The sequence below is a fragment of the Dreissena polymorpha genome, chromosome 7, assembly GCF_020536995.1.
Source record: "Dreissena polymorpha isolate Duluth1 chromosome 7, UMN_Dpol_1.0, whole genome shotgun sequence".
Lineage (NCBI taxonomy): Eukaryota > Metazoa > Mollusca > Bivalvia > Myida > Dreissenidae > Dreissena > Dreissena polymorpha.
The window spans coordinates 103,923,246-103,938,902 of NC_068361.1; positions in this window are offsets into that span (position 1 = coordinate 103,923,246).

The following is a 15,657-nucleotide window of genomic DNA, read 5'->3' on the forward strand; positions in this document are numbered from 1 at the left end:
ACATGACTATAATCATGTATATATGATGTTCAGCTTCATATTATGTTCAATGTTGTTTTACCTATGTCCTAAAATAGTCTTATAACACTAGGCTTTATGTTTGTAAACATCAATTTCTTGGAATAGTTTAAAGCAAATTATCATGTCATTCGGTGATTTAATTCATTTTCGAAATCTTCACAGTATGTAAGAATGTTTTAAAGTATGCGTGGATTTATTTAAACTCCCATGGGCAACACTTGTTAAGAGATTGAAAGCTGCACCCGTATAGTTTACATGCGTCCGAATTACTGACAAATATTTTCAAAACATGGAAAAAGTGGTGTGTTGAAAACACAAAACACACCGCACAATTTTAATAAGCGCATTCATTTTAAGTATATTGTATACGCATTTCATACAGGAAATACCATCCGTTCAATAGCATTCGTATGTTGTTATTTGTCAAACAAGGAATTGGGGCATAATTGAAGATGCATTGTTCAGTTATCAAAAAAAGAACATCGTGTCATATTCCAGTCAACTAACTTATACATCAACCTCAGAAACGGGACAGAGCGATCTGTATGTATCTTACTTACTAGCATGTAAAACTGCATGCTGATATTATTATTCGACATTATTATTCAGTACGCGCATTCGACATATTTCGACTATTTACTATTCGGCGATAACGAGTAAGAACACATATAAATGTGGGCGTTTGGTCTATGATTTTCCGGATGTCCCCGTGGTATAAACGCATACGGCAATTGAAACCTGCTGTACAGTGTTGTTAGGTAAAGGGGTTTCCCTGCTCTTTGCGTAGCTTTGTGGCCAAAGTTGAGATAATTAAACGACTGCAACGAACGACTTGATTAATTTATTTGAAGTTTTCGAACTTGTACTCGAGTATATAGTGCTTGTTCATGCATATTACCGCGCTCTTATGAGCTCAGTCGAAGACGCAGTTGTACATTGATCGCACAACATACTAGAAGGTTTACTTGAAACATTTGTTGTACGAAATTGTTTTTTTTTTGTCTTATATACTGTCATTAATCAGCACACTGTATGAATGAAAGACATAGATCAATATCATGCTGTTCTTGGTTAAGTGCTTTTATTACAAACTTGTTTCTATATTTCCGATAAAATCGTTGTCGCAATTAGGTGATATCCAAAGGAATGTTACCACGATAATACCGTTGTCTTGCCAAAGTACGAAAACTTGTATTCTTGAAATTCATGTATGGTTTTGAGTGTAGTACTTGTTTTTATTGTAACAAAACTGCATGAATTGTTTGCATATTTTTCAGGAATGGACTGTCAACCCTTTACCAATATAAACAATTTAGATTCGGTGGACTATTTGACATTTGAGAAATTGTTCTAAAGCATATGCGTTGATAAATGTAATTGTAATAATCACAAGTTCCGTGTATATGATAAATATCAATATATTGCAAAACTATCTCAATCACTTCACTTATTATTATTTCAATTAGTCTTCATTTAAATTTAAAAATAGTACAATGAGTTATATATATTCTGGGCATGTCAATCATTGAATTATTAACTGTAAATAGGCAGTCATCCACTAGGAACAGTATTTTCTGGGTGACGCATGCATATTAATACCGTGTACTTTATTGCTTTGAATCAATGTGTGATCCATCAAAGCATAGATATCTAAGTCATACAAACTTTTCAATAAGTAGAACGTATTTAATGCGTAGTTGACTTATATCTGTTTTAACAAGATGCCATGCGATAGTTTATTCATCGCGAACAGTTATCTTCAATTGGGACAAAAAGTAATAAAATAATTGTATGTTGGGGATGCCAGTATTCTGCTGATGTTTTATGTAAACCAATTACTGGTTCTTACCGTTTGGAAACTATAATCATTGTGCTTCATTTTATTGTTTACATTGTTATTTTATACATCCATAACTTTTGTTGAAAATTACCACATAATAAAAACACGGTTTGACGTTTTGCATTGTGAGTAATGAAAGCTTAAACCCCTGTTATAAGGGATGATATTGTAGAACTTCATCATCCTCATCAGGATGTTCAATAGTTCGCATGTCTTTTTACAGCCGTGCTTTGTTGTCAGTCTCAAATAGCATTTTTACCACACTCAGCATCTTTATTGAACTGGTCAAATGTGGAGGCATACTTAAGGACACAATGAATTTTGGCAATGTAACAATGTGTACTCATAACCGTCCCAAAAGGTCTAAGGCGATGGACTGTCATTAGAAATGCACGAACTGTCGAAACAAACGTGAATTCCTATAATTTACATCTGGTCACATCCAAACGCAAGTTATCTTATTGTCAAATAAATTTGCTATTTTATAATTACAGGGTTGATTGTTTTAGGCGTCGCTGGTATTTCCATGGAGACACAATTCAATGTTAATTTTGCCCGTCTGGAACATCGATATTAACTTTAAAATAAAAACCTGGGTACATGAGATTCTGTTCCATAATCTTATATTGCTGAGATTTGTAATGCTGTACGACTTCAAATTGACCCAAGGTTATTTGACTTCACAAATTACCATTTATGAAACGAGTAAAGATTGATATTATTTTACATTACTGATGACTTAGTTTATAATGATCTTTAAACAATATCAATTTACAAGACTTATGAAACACAGAGGATACTTATGTTCACAAAAGCCGATAAAATAAAATAAACATATGTTTTTTTATGTTTTATTTTATTTATGAAAGCCTTATTTTTGGGCGTTATCAAATTTTCGTCAAACTTAGAACAATACTCAATAAGGTCTGGCAAGAGTTCATAATTGACAACTTCTTGAATGTAAACGTTCTAAATATTATTACAAGTCTTGAATGTGTTTTTTTATGATAACAATAGTGGAGCGACCGAGTGGCAGATACTAATTGAGTGCAATAAATAAAGTACTTTGTAGATATAGATCTTGCCTGTTACGTATTACTTTACAATTGGACTATTAATGGCATGTAAGGTAACGAAAAGAAAACAGCTAACATTTGAACAAAGTATTTGCTTGCTCTAACGGAATGCTTCGCACACAATTCCTTTCAGCACCACTGGCTTCCAATAGTTCAAGCGGAGAAAAATCTTACGGACGAAGACGATACAATGAAGTATTTAATTAATGAGAAGCCTAATGACCGTGTATCTAGGCCAAACCGTGGCTTTCACGATATTGGTTTTAGCGTTTTGTTAGAAAGAGTATTACTGATAACAGTCATTTGAACGACACCGTCATATTATCGAATCGTTCATTTAATTTTAATTGTGTCGGTTTGACTCCATCCAGATAAAATAATTATGCACTTTTAAGTACAGTTTACATTTGATTACACGTGAAAAGAGAAATAATAAAATAGTCAATATACAATACGTGATTGAAATTTTCTAAAACTAAATCGACCATGCCAATAAATGTGTACTGTTTATGTACGGAACATGCGATATAAATAAAACTTAATATCAGCGTTTACTACGAATAGGTTAAACTCCCCCCAAAGTTATTGACAAACGATTTCAATACATCGACTACGAATTAGTATTAGCATTATTTAGCATTACTACGTATCGATGTTTAATCATGTAAATCCATTAAACGGTATTTTTAATGATTAAATATTTTGCTGATATTATCAATGAGGCACTTTATGGATTGTGCCATTTGTTTTTATGTCTGATGTCCCATAGTCTGAACATTTACAACTTATAATAAGTATAAACCACAAATATATTTGTAACTCTGCGTGATTCTCGTTTTACTAGTTTTGCACGATTAGGTGACCCCGACTTTCAATCGCGTGGATTTCTTCTCGGTTGCCTTATTTGTTTATTAAATTTTTCCAGGTTAATCCGAAATTCTGTGTCAACCTAGAGCATGAGCATCATAAACAAAATACCTGCCCCATTGTTACACGAGTGCAAGAAACCTGCGGTGCGTTTCATCGTAAACCAATTGTGCTTAGGGGCGGTGTATTATTCATTTGTAATGATGACTATGGATACGACCGTTTTATTTAATTTTTAGTGTAGTATATGATGCCTTCTTATCACATTTGTCCAGTAGATAAAATTTGCTACCAACGTGTATTGAATTATGAATGTTATAAGAACCATATGGTTTATTAAATATGTTAACAAATGAGGTAGCTGGTTACTTCCGAAAATTACATAAGATAACATTTAAACTTAAGCTAATATGTGGACGATTTTTATGTTTCTAAACATATATATTTAGTTTGTAGCTATGTTTGTAAAACATATGCATGCAAGATGCCACGCAAGCAACTTCTAAAGGACCAACTGATTTAACGATTACGCTTGTTCACACTTAATTATTTATTTGCACATTTTATTTTGTTTGTTTAACTTAAAGTTTATGTAAATTACAAAAATAAAAATGGCTAAACGGAAATCATTATTTCACATCAATTGTAGGCATCTTTTTATAGAGCCTAATTTTGATAAATTCGTAGTACAATATCTACTAAGCAGGTTGTCATTTTCAGCGAGCGTTATTTGTTTCGTTCTTAAAATTTGAACATAAGCATCTGGCTCTTTTTAATGTTGTTATCAAGAGTATATATTTCTCGAGTATATTGCATTTATCGATGTGCCCAACGGGAAATATGCCTATTAGAATCGTTATAATTGCCGACACAATGTACGGAACAAAACCATGTGATAAGGAGTGGACGAAGTTAATGTATGACGTTTTCAAATATCCAAAATGTGTATTTGTTATATTTTACGTTTGTGATCATGCGAGCAATACAAAATGTGTATCTAAAACTTGCGAGCAGCGTCAAAATGTTCAAAAATTGGTAAACCGTCAACCCTGTTGATTGCATGTAAAATGTGTAAACGGTTTTCCTTAAAATTGTACTAACATAAAAACAAGGAATAAACTTGATATGTATCAACAAAACACGTATAAGATAGACGTCAACATGAAAAACTTAAGAAATAGAAAACCTCACTGAGGGCCCTATGGCAGAAAAGAGAACAGCCAGGCAGCCCCAATTAGTATATGGACCGAAGCCGAAGGCTATTCTAAGGCTATTCTTCCATTGGGCCTGGAGTGAGGTTTTCTATTTCTCATATTATACTGAACATTTTTGTAAAGATAAATATCAACAGAAATAAAAATAAACAACACATTATAAATTCCATCAATATTTATCAGTTACTTTAAATAATATGTACCGGTGTAAAAGACGAATATTTTGTAAACAAAGAAAACAGTACTTGAACAATCTTTGCGTTATAAATCTTGCACACATGTTACAAATAACTTACATTATAGCGGGCACTATTACATGCGCGCGCATCTAGTCAGCGGGCGCTATACTGTATAGCGTCCGCTGTCTAGATGCGCGCGCATCGTTACCCGGCACTATTCAAAATAACGGACCTCTGTAGTTTATAAACGCTAAGAAGAAACAAATTTATGTTACTCAGTTACAACTTTGTTATGCGTTTGTTATGCGTTTATTAATTTAATTTGTGTATGCTTACTGTTCACTTAGAGATTGCTAACATCGATTTTCAAATACCCACTTAACACTAAAAGTCATAATGAGCTCCAGGAGAGGAATTCTTGTTAGAACCAATACCGTTGACTTATTACTTTAACATGTTACCGTGATTCTCCATTTCTATCTTTAATTCTTAAAGACAATGTCAATTAATAATTTAAAAATGTTATTTGAAAACAATTATGCGATGATGAACTATATGATTAGTGATACCAACTTTAATGTCAAATTGTGTAGAAAGTTACACTTTGACATGACTTCAAATAAGTTTCTTCACAAAAGATACAGTGTTCGATAAAAATGCGACAAACATAATGTAATACGCGGAATATTTAACTTTAAGTTGTACTAATCCATCATTGCAAAATCATATGTTAAATAGCCGAAAATAATGTTATTTATGATTTAAGATTTTCATCCCCGGGATAATTTTGGGAACAATATTAATTTTGCCTGCTTATTGTCGTTAACATAACGGGCCATCAGTTATGACTCCATCATCAAATATTATGGCTTACCCAAAATAGAAAAGCACATATCTGCCATATCTCGTAATTTCGTCTGCAGATATCGTGCACTAAATGCAAATACCATTTATCGATATGAAATCACATTGCGAGAGTTCCTGATATCAGTTAAAATCCCATTTGTTATTCACGCCAGATGATCCGACTGACGCGGGATGCAAGGTTCTGATCATATTTAGCGGTAAATGTAACTTGTACACATTCATATCTCTCTTTTTATTCCATTTGTTATTAAAATTGAACGTTCGAATTATTTTATGAGAAGTTATCGCCACGCAGTTAGATGATATTGTAACTTAAGATTAACCCTTTCAGATTATAAATAACTAACTAAACTACGCGACTTGTCCTATGCTGCAAAGTATTTGTCAACCAACTATTGAAGAACGTTTTAAAGATTATTTATGAGGATACATGTAGCTATTTGGGCGATTGTTTTACGTAGGCTTTTTGTCGACTGTATTGCCTTCTTATCACATGTGCCCGATGGCCAGACTATGTTTGGTGATTGTTTTGAGTGCTGTCATTTATTATAACCTGTTGAGAGTTCGGCTTTGCGTGGGATAGTGAGAGCCCGTGTTCATTTATAAGCTACCTTTAAAGGCTGTTTATTTGGTAGTCGACTAAATGTAAAGTTTCATTCATCATGTCATGTTTCAAACTTAGCAAAAACAAATTATTATTTAGCAAAGATAATGTCATACCGTATCATCAACACTACTGTTTCACGCAGTCAGAAAGACGCTTTTTCTGGTACGATGACATCCAAAGTCCAGTTTACGACAATTAAAATTATTATTTAAGTTTTTAAGAATCATTTATTATTAGCTGTTTTAGTTGTTTCATATATTTCACGCGTTCTTCATTCAACTGCATGAAATTGTTTTAATGTTTTGTCGCAACACTGACAGTATTACAACCGAATTGATTTAGATGTGATACACTTTTTTAAATGGTACCTTAGGTAAAAACAAATATAAATTGATATTAAAATAGTTCATGCCAATGTTAACATAAAACATTAGTTACGTTAAATACGCTTAAAAACTTACATATAGTCGTCAAACTAATAATTGATGTGCCTTAACGGGTTTGTTTGGTGTGCCAAAAAAGATTTAAGGGAAAGCCAATGCATGTTTTCAGAGCTCGAGGTTATTCATTAAATGCATTATATAGTAGTTGGAGAACATTAATAAGAATATTCAATAAAGCGAATCTGAACAGTATTACGTACGCTGTTATAATAAAGCAGTTTTGAACAGCTCTAGGGACCTCGTCAAGGCGCTCATGACTATGAACGTTTAGATTATGTCCAGTGCCTGAATGCAGCCAATATTGCTTTTTTGCTGAAATTGTTCTGCAAAAATACGTTCTCCGCAAGTTTGTAAAGGTCAGTCGTCGAAAAAGGTGTGAACATATGGCAACCCGTCAAAGCACGCAACCAATACATTAATTATTTTCAGTGCATACAATATTACTCTTCTCCCACTTTTTTCTCCAAAACCACATTAGCTATTTTTGTAAAGGTCATTCGTAACGCGATATGTTGGTTTCGTCTTGAATTGTGGTTTTGTGGCGAGGCGTTGAAATTGATAAATAAAAACTCGATGCATAAACCAACGTAACAGCGAGATAGTTTCCCAAAATAAGTATATTTGTCAGAGGTAGTAACCCATATAATATATAGTAAGATCTCTAAATAAACACAATTTATTAAGGAACAATTTGGCTGTGAAAGTGTTCATCTTTTACAATTTAGATATTAACATTGTTTACGTTAAGCATGCACCTGAACAGGCTACTTTCATTTGCTCGGATATGTTGCTGTGAACATTATTCTTAAACACTTATTGAGACGTGTTTCATGGAAACGGATTTGTTATTGGCCTGTCTCGATGTTCTATAATATGATGGCTGAAAATAACACGTTTTTATGTTAACTTACAATTTTCTGAATTTTCTGAATTTAAAAAAAAAGAAAATTGTATTGCAAATAAAAAACAAGAAAAGACGAAAAAACCTGAAATTAAAAGACATCAGCCGTATGAATATAATTTTCTCATGTTAAAATTAATATAAAACTGCTGTAAATATGTCAGATAAGTAACCTTATTTGTAAACATATTTAAATGAACCTGTCTTTATACTTTCAACACTTTAATAAATTTATGATAATGGACTGGACGAAACGTATAAATGTATTAATGGTAAAGTAAATTTGAGAACCGGTAAATTATAATGTCCCAATAAGTGTAATCATGAAATAAACTTATGCTTAGTGTTTGCAGTTGCGTTAATATCCATAATTTTAGAGTTTCGATGCATACGAGGGCGTTAGACAGAATAAAGTGAAAAGTAACCCCATTATTATGTTATTTTTTGTAAGAATTACTGAACTGTTATACGCCATTCGCAGTGACCAGAGAATGCTCGGTTGCGCATTTTCTTCCAGCAAATGTTCACATAATGTGCATTTCATGAATTCGTTTATGATCTCTACTAATTTATCAAACGTGCAATATTTATTATGTTTTCAATTCAACACGAGCATCCATTTACAGCAGTATATTTTCAACCTATGTCATCTAGCGTTTGCTTGTGTGCGAAACTGGCTTCAATAAAATCTGAGAGGTTTATTACAATTTTCTGTCGCAACATAATCATATTTCAGCACTGCAATGTCGTTCTGGCGCCTTTTATTATTCAAATTGATTGGACGACATCTTCAAATTGATTGGACGAGTTATTGAAGATTAATATTCAGAGAATGTGGTCATAAACACATCATGACTTGTCAAAAGAGAGTTGTTGTTTTTTTTAGAATAAAGTTCAATCAACTGTTTATTTGATAAGGTTTCAGTTCGAGATATGTAGTCAAATATCTTGCATATATCTGATATTGAGTTAATATTACATTCACAAAAAATGCATTACAAAGTGTATGTGTAGTTAACCTTCACATGCTGGTGATTATTTTCACATATAAATGGTGAATTTAGAAACAATACGAGCATACTACAACACGTTTTATTTAACTGTTTACGTTGTTTGTCACTGTTCACGGTGTGTCTATTTCTCAAAGCAAATGTAGTCACTTTCAACTGATGGCGTCTTACAACGTATGCTTTGACTGATTTGTAAGTGGAAATAGGACCCAGAGCACAGCTATAATGACCTACATTCGATTAATAGCGACTCAACACGCATATAAATCAGAACTGATAATTTTGTGAAATCTAGACTCTTTCTTCGCTTTCCAGATTTAGTGTTTAATGCCAATGTGTTCACGATAGCTAGCTAAAATGTCAAATCTCTAAGTGGAAATGAAATGAATGCATTAGTGGAACTGTATGGATATTTTTTCTTTTAAAACCCTTATGGTCCCAATTGCGTGTGTTCAAATAAAATCTTAAATCATATCTTACTGTCAATGATGGGCGAACATTTACAGCAAACCAGACCCATTTTAAAGGAACATAATCTTCTTGTAAGCACTTTGCATGTATCGCTTTTAAATAGAAAAGACGTATGTGATTTAGGTGCGTGGAAGAATAATTGACATGCCTCTTTTCCGTTACGTTCTTGATGTGTTATGCTATGCCTTATGCGTCCATATTGCAATAGTGTACATGGTAATCGCAAAGCCATATCAAGTGTCGAAGCAATCAAACACAGATTCCACTTAGCACTATTTTTGTATGACAACACAGCATGTTCTGAATACCAAACAATGTCCATTTCATCTGACAGGGATTTCGGGATCCCTAACTTGTACAGTACGGAATTCTTATAAATCGGGAATCGCACGGACAACTGAAACAACGTGAATGAATTAATTACTAGCGTATAAGCAGTTTATTTATGAGTAATAGAACTGAGTGTTAACAAGTCGACTGCTTGGATAGTCGATAGGTCTCTGTAAGTCAGTAAACTTCTCAATAAACAAAAGATTGACACATTACCAAATAAGTGGCTAATAATACTGTGATACTGTTATTTTCCTTGGAGGTTACGTTTGTTTTTCCGTTCGTTTCCATCAACAAATAAGCTGTGTACATACATGCTCCATTTAAACTATGCGTCAGTACCCAGTAAAATAACTGTGGTACAACCTGGAAGAATATTGTATTTTAATACGTTTATAATTCGGATTTCCTATTCTTTTTCGATAGATGCTGTGTTTTTAACACATCGTTTTTCGCATATGTATGCTAATGAAGGATAATAGAAACTAAACATCGCAAACCTATAAACATTACAAAAAATGTTGTTGTTTTGTGGCATTTCATTTTATTAAATTGTGTGTCAAGATATGTTTTTGTTGCATTTGATGTAACAACCTTATGTGATGACAAGATCTACTTAGCATCTTCATTTTTTAGTTTGTTATTTGATTTATTTGAACGTCATCATCTGTATATATTGATAGTCCTTTCGCGATTAAAACACAGTCGAGTGTTTCTAATTTACCGGCATGCTAAACGGGAACTTGCATGATGGAACTCTTATCATTTCTCAACATACTTTTAGGGATTTTTGTACAATATCAAAAATATAAAAACATACTTGTGAATCTTAATATGATTGCACTTTAAATATGTCTCATATTTAAAATATATAATCTTCAATATGTGTGTAGTATCAGGCATACAAACACAATTATTATATGCCTTTTATTTAAACATTGGTGTGTAGTGTATTACGAACTACAAAACGCAATGTTACTTGTTCGAAATACAGCAATTGTCTGTTTCCCATTGTATTGAATAAATAATTGAATTTTGTTTAAATACAACTTATTACCAAGTGTTTTTCTAACACTAACGTCAACCATTTTTCGGAGACCGTTGAGAATCTTGTGAAAAATCTTAAGTTTGTTTTGATATTTGACTGTTTACGTGTTTTTAAACGCAATTGTTTGTGCATTCAGGACAATGATATGTTTTAAACAACCCGTTTGCAGTTCGTGTTATGACTTCAAACGAAACATATAAAACATATAGTTGTTACATCCGGATGATGAAGTAATATTACTACATTCAAACATAACATATATACACGTATTCAATAATTCATAAAATGTTATTATGAAATATAACTAAAATGTTGAAATAACAAACATCCTATGCGATATAATCTATATCATATAAGTGAATTTATTTCAAATAAATATGTGATTGTTAACGACTTTTTCCACTTCATATGAAGTCATTAACTCATATTTGGCTCGAGTTTTCGATTTTGTAGAAAATCGAAAAATAGAAATCTCTTCATTAAGATGACTGTAAGTTTATTTGCCAATGGTTCGCCCTAAACATTCAAATGAACGGTTTCGTAAAAGGATAATTTAAAATTGTATAATGCGACATATTAACCGATGAACGCAATTAATAGTGCTGAGACCTCTTAAAACTGATTTAAATCCGAAATGCTTTTGATTTATCGTTTCAAATGAACACAGTTTTATTCATTTTATTTGTATTTTTAATTGCTCTGTATTTTGTGCTCTGTCAAATTGTTTTACAATTGACCATTTGTCATGAAAACAGACACTCTTGTACAAGAAAAGATGTTCTACTTCAAGCGCATCCGTATTAGCAAAATGGTTTTATTTTAATCAACCTAGTACGATATATTCCCAGCAATCACAAGTATCAAGAAGAGCATAACGTATTGCTTTGTTCCCCAATAAAACACTCAATCGTCATAAAACGGCATCAACCCGTCAAGTCAGTTCCAGGATATTACACTGTGTGCCTAAAATAATTTAGGTCTGAGTCACACTGTTTAGGGAGCTAGGGACCTACCGCTTTCACAATGCGATTAATGTCGCATAGAGACAAAAAACATTTAGTCAGCACGAACTTTGTCAGAAGAAATTAATTAGGGGAGTTCCAAAAGCGAATCAGAATAACACCATTATATTATTATATTTCTTCAAAAAAGCTGTGCGAAACACAAAGGACCTTGTTATTAAGGGCATACTAGTAATTTGTACATAATAGTTTATGCATGGATGCAAGGGATTCTGCTCTTCGTAGTGGCACTTCGTCTGTAAGACATGTTTTTCTCAGCGTTTTTCTCACATCGATTTGTTAGGCTGAGGCTGTTTCGCCGTATATTGTCTTTGTATGATCTTTGAGAAAACTAAGGTTGATATTAGTGTTAGTTTTAGATCGAAATTAAATGCCCTATGTCTAATCTTTATGCTTAGGGACTTGTTATTGTATCTTTGTGTGTTGTTCTACTTAATTATCATTCATACACGACTTGCCTGCAGCAGCTAAATGCCATGCGATGTTAGAACAGTTTTAAAACTGAGTTATGACATTGAATGTTGTTTATTGGCATACATATTTGATCAAGTCATTTTGATTTTGGCTTGACCATCAACGATTAAAACAAAATAATGTAGAATGTCACATATCTTCTCTATCTCGGCAGTTCGTCAATCATGCTGCGCAGATGTCCTGCAATAAAAATGCAAAACATTGTTTATCGGTGTAGAATCGCATGCGCTCGCTTGATTGTTCAATTAAAATCTCATTTAATATTCACGTCAAACGACCAGATTGACGCGTTTGTGTGAAACACTTATTACAGGGTACATGATAAACGTAGTTAACAGGGGTTTCCACACGGGCTGGACATAATTTAAACACACCGTTAGTAACTGTATGTTTGCAAATATCTCAATTGGTTGAAATACATTTGCAAAAATCATGTGTGAATAAAAGACAGTTTTTCTTGCAGTTTGTACCGATAACTTTAGATTTAAAAATAAATCCTTAAGCACGCTTGAAATCGGAAGGCTACAATTTCACGTTACGTGCAGGATAAAGTGTACATTAATGCTGAACATTTCGAATTTTTGGACCAAGAACACTGGCTAATTAAATAGTATTATAAATATTAAATAGTAATTAAAAAGTCATTCTAATGTATCTCAAATTTATAGAACGGGGTGACATTTGTAATTTGTATTAAAACACTCGGACATAATACTCCAAACATTTTAACCTAAAGCTGCTCCTTTTCAAACAATTGAATAATCCTGGGAACATGTATGGGGTCCGGACAATTTTCTGATAACACAAAAAATGGCTATTACTGACATGTGAACAAAATATTAGACACTGAGATAATATAATTGATAAATATTGCGTCAATTGAACATTTCTCTAAAACTCCAGTGTCGTCATAAAACATACAACTTATTTTTATCAAAGGATCAGCTACTGATTCCAAAATCAAATAGGCACAACAAATAGCATATCCAACATATTTCCACTTGTGAGTAATTGTGTAAACATATTTTAAGTACAAGGTATAAGCATATAATATATATATATATATATATATATATATATATATATATATATATATAATACATTTAATATATATATATATATATATATATATATATATATATATATATATATATATATATATATATATATATTACTAGCACAAAATAATAAAACACATGTAGCTCTGATTTAATACAGTTGCACACACTAACTAATAAAAGCGCGCAATTAAAGTTCGATGTGGCCGGTTGGAAACAGTAGCCTTATCAACACAGAACCACTGAAATAACGGAGATAGTTATTTGGAACGCAATTATTCTCAACTGCATGAGACAGGCCGCGAATAAGTTATGGCTCTTCAATAACAACTTTTTAAGTGCCAAAGTTGTTTAGGGGCCGAAATTGCCAAATATGGGAGCTCGTAATTATGCAGGATCTCGGTGAGTCATGCGTGAGTTATGAATGCCGATAGTGGCCTATTTTGACAAATATGGCTATATAACTGCAATGTCTGTGAAAAGTAATTTTTTTCTCAATATAATAATTGCATCAAGGTTTTAATTAGAGTATATTTGGTCAAAATGTTATTTGAACAGCTTAAACATATAATATCGACATTCTTTTGCATCACTTCAGCTTAATTCGGTGAACTGTCGATATATTTTTTATAAAATAAAGAACCATTTGTTGAAATGTAACCAAAAGAGTTCAACATAACACATATATTTGTTACAAGTTCTTATACAGTCCTACAATTGAAACTTCAGATACGGCTGAACAGTGATTATTTAAGTTCTCTGTCACATCATTTAATTATAAAATCAAAGCGGAAGAAAAGTCACTTCGAAGGAGAGCTCTTGTTCCCTGTAGTTGTTATATTGGTCTTCATTTACCGCGAAGTTGTAGAGACGATTCTAGTCTGAATTTAAACAAGGAAAGGTTTAAGAACGGACATCGATTCTGCCATGAAAGGGCTAAATTGTTGTATATAATTATAAACTTTTGGTGAAGCATTGTGGTAAATAAATATGTAAAATGTCACACACGAAAATGTGCAAACGTTTCAAATAATATAAAACGAAACAAGAACACACAATATGAAATAAGTTTTTTCAAACTATTCAAGAAGTAAAACAGCGTCCTAAAATGGGAATGTTGTGCGCATCAAGAACAATGGTGAGTCAGTCAAAAATAATAATAAAACTGGGTTGTTTAAATTGGATTCCTTAGTATCGCAATTCTGACATAAAATTGCATACATACATGTGTTAATAGACCCCAAAACCATCGCTTATTTTTCTGGATGACGATAATTGTTTTTAATTTCTAGGACCAGGAATTAATTATGTCAGTGTTACTTAGGATATGATTGCTTTGCTAGGCCGTCAGAAAACATGACTGAAGAGTAAGTTGGACAAATACGTCATTTAAAAATAATGCATTGTTGAAATGCATGTTAAACGTACCGTCCTTTACTAACAATGTATTGTAAATGATGTCTTACTTAAAATGTATAAGATCATTATATACATGATTCAAATATATTACATTTTAATCTCCTTGCGCAATGTTTTTTTTTCAATCTTAACTAATACTCAATTTCTATTTGGTCTTAATCCATGTGGTTCTTGGATAAATGTCATCAGTTTGTTTCAACAGATTTATAATGTTCTGCCAAACAAAAAAATACATATTTATTGACTGTTGTTAAGTGTTACATAATACTACATTTTTGTTATGTTTTGTACATCCACCAAATAACAACATGCAAACAAACAGTACATTTGTTATTGTAGCATATAAAAAAATATGTCTTCTTATTAAGAATCGATGACCATTTTGTCAGGCAATGACCTGCCGTGCCGGTTAATAAATTGGTCATCTGGTTAAGCCATCTGTCCTGCAGCGATAAAAAAATACGACGCTAATTACCATAGCTTGCCGTCTGTAGTTTGCTTTAACTATTTTCCTGACATCGAGCCATGTGCTACATACAGAAAACAGTACACAAATAAAGAGTGCATTCCCTTTTGTTCAGGGATCAAAATAAGCATCGTTTTATCTACATTAATGTACCATTACAATAAACGCATGTCAAACTTAGCTTACTTGTTCAAAAATGCGGTAAAACAGTGATTTAAACCAGGGTTAAATATATTGTTTAATTATGGCAACCAAAGAGAGACAACCGATGTTATTTAACGTAGAGTTTTTTGTATGCACATATATATGAAACTATACGTTCAATAATACTATTTGGGGAAGAT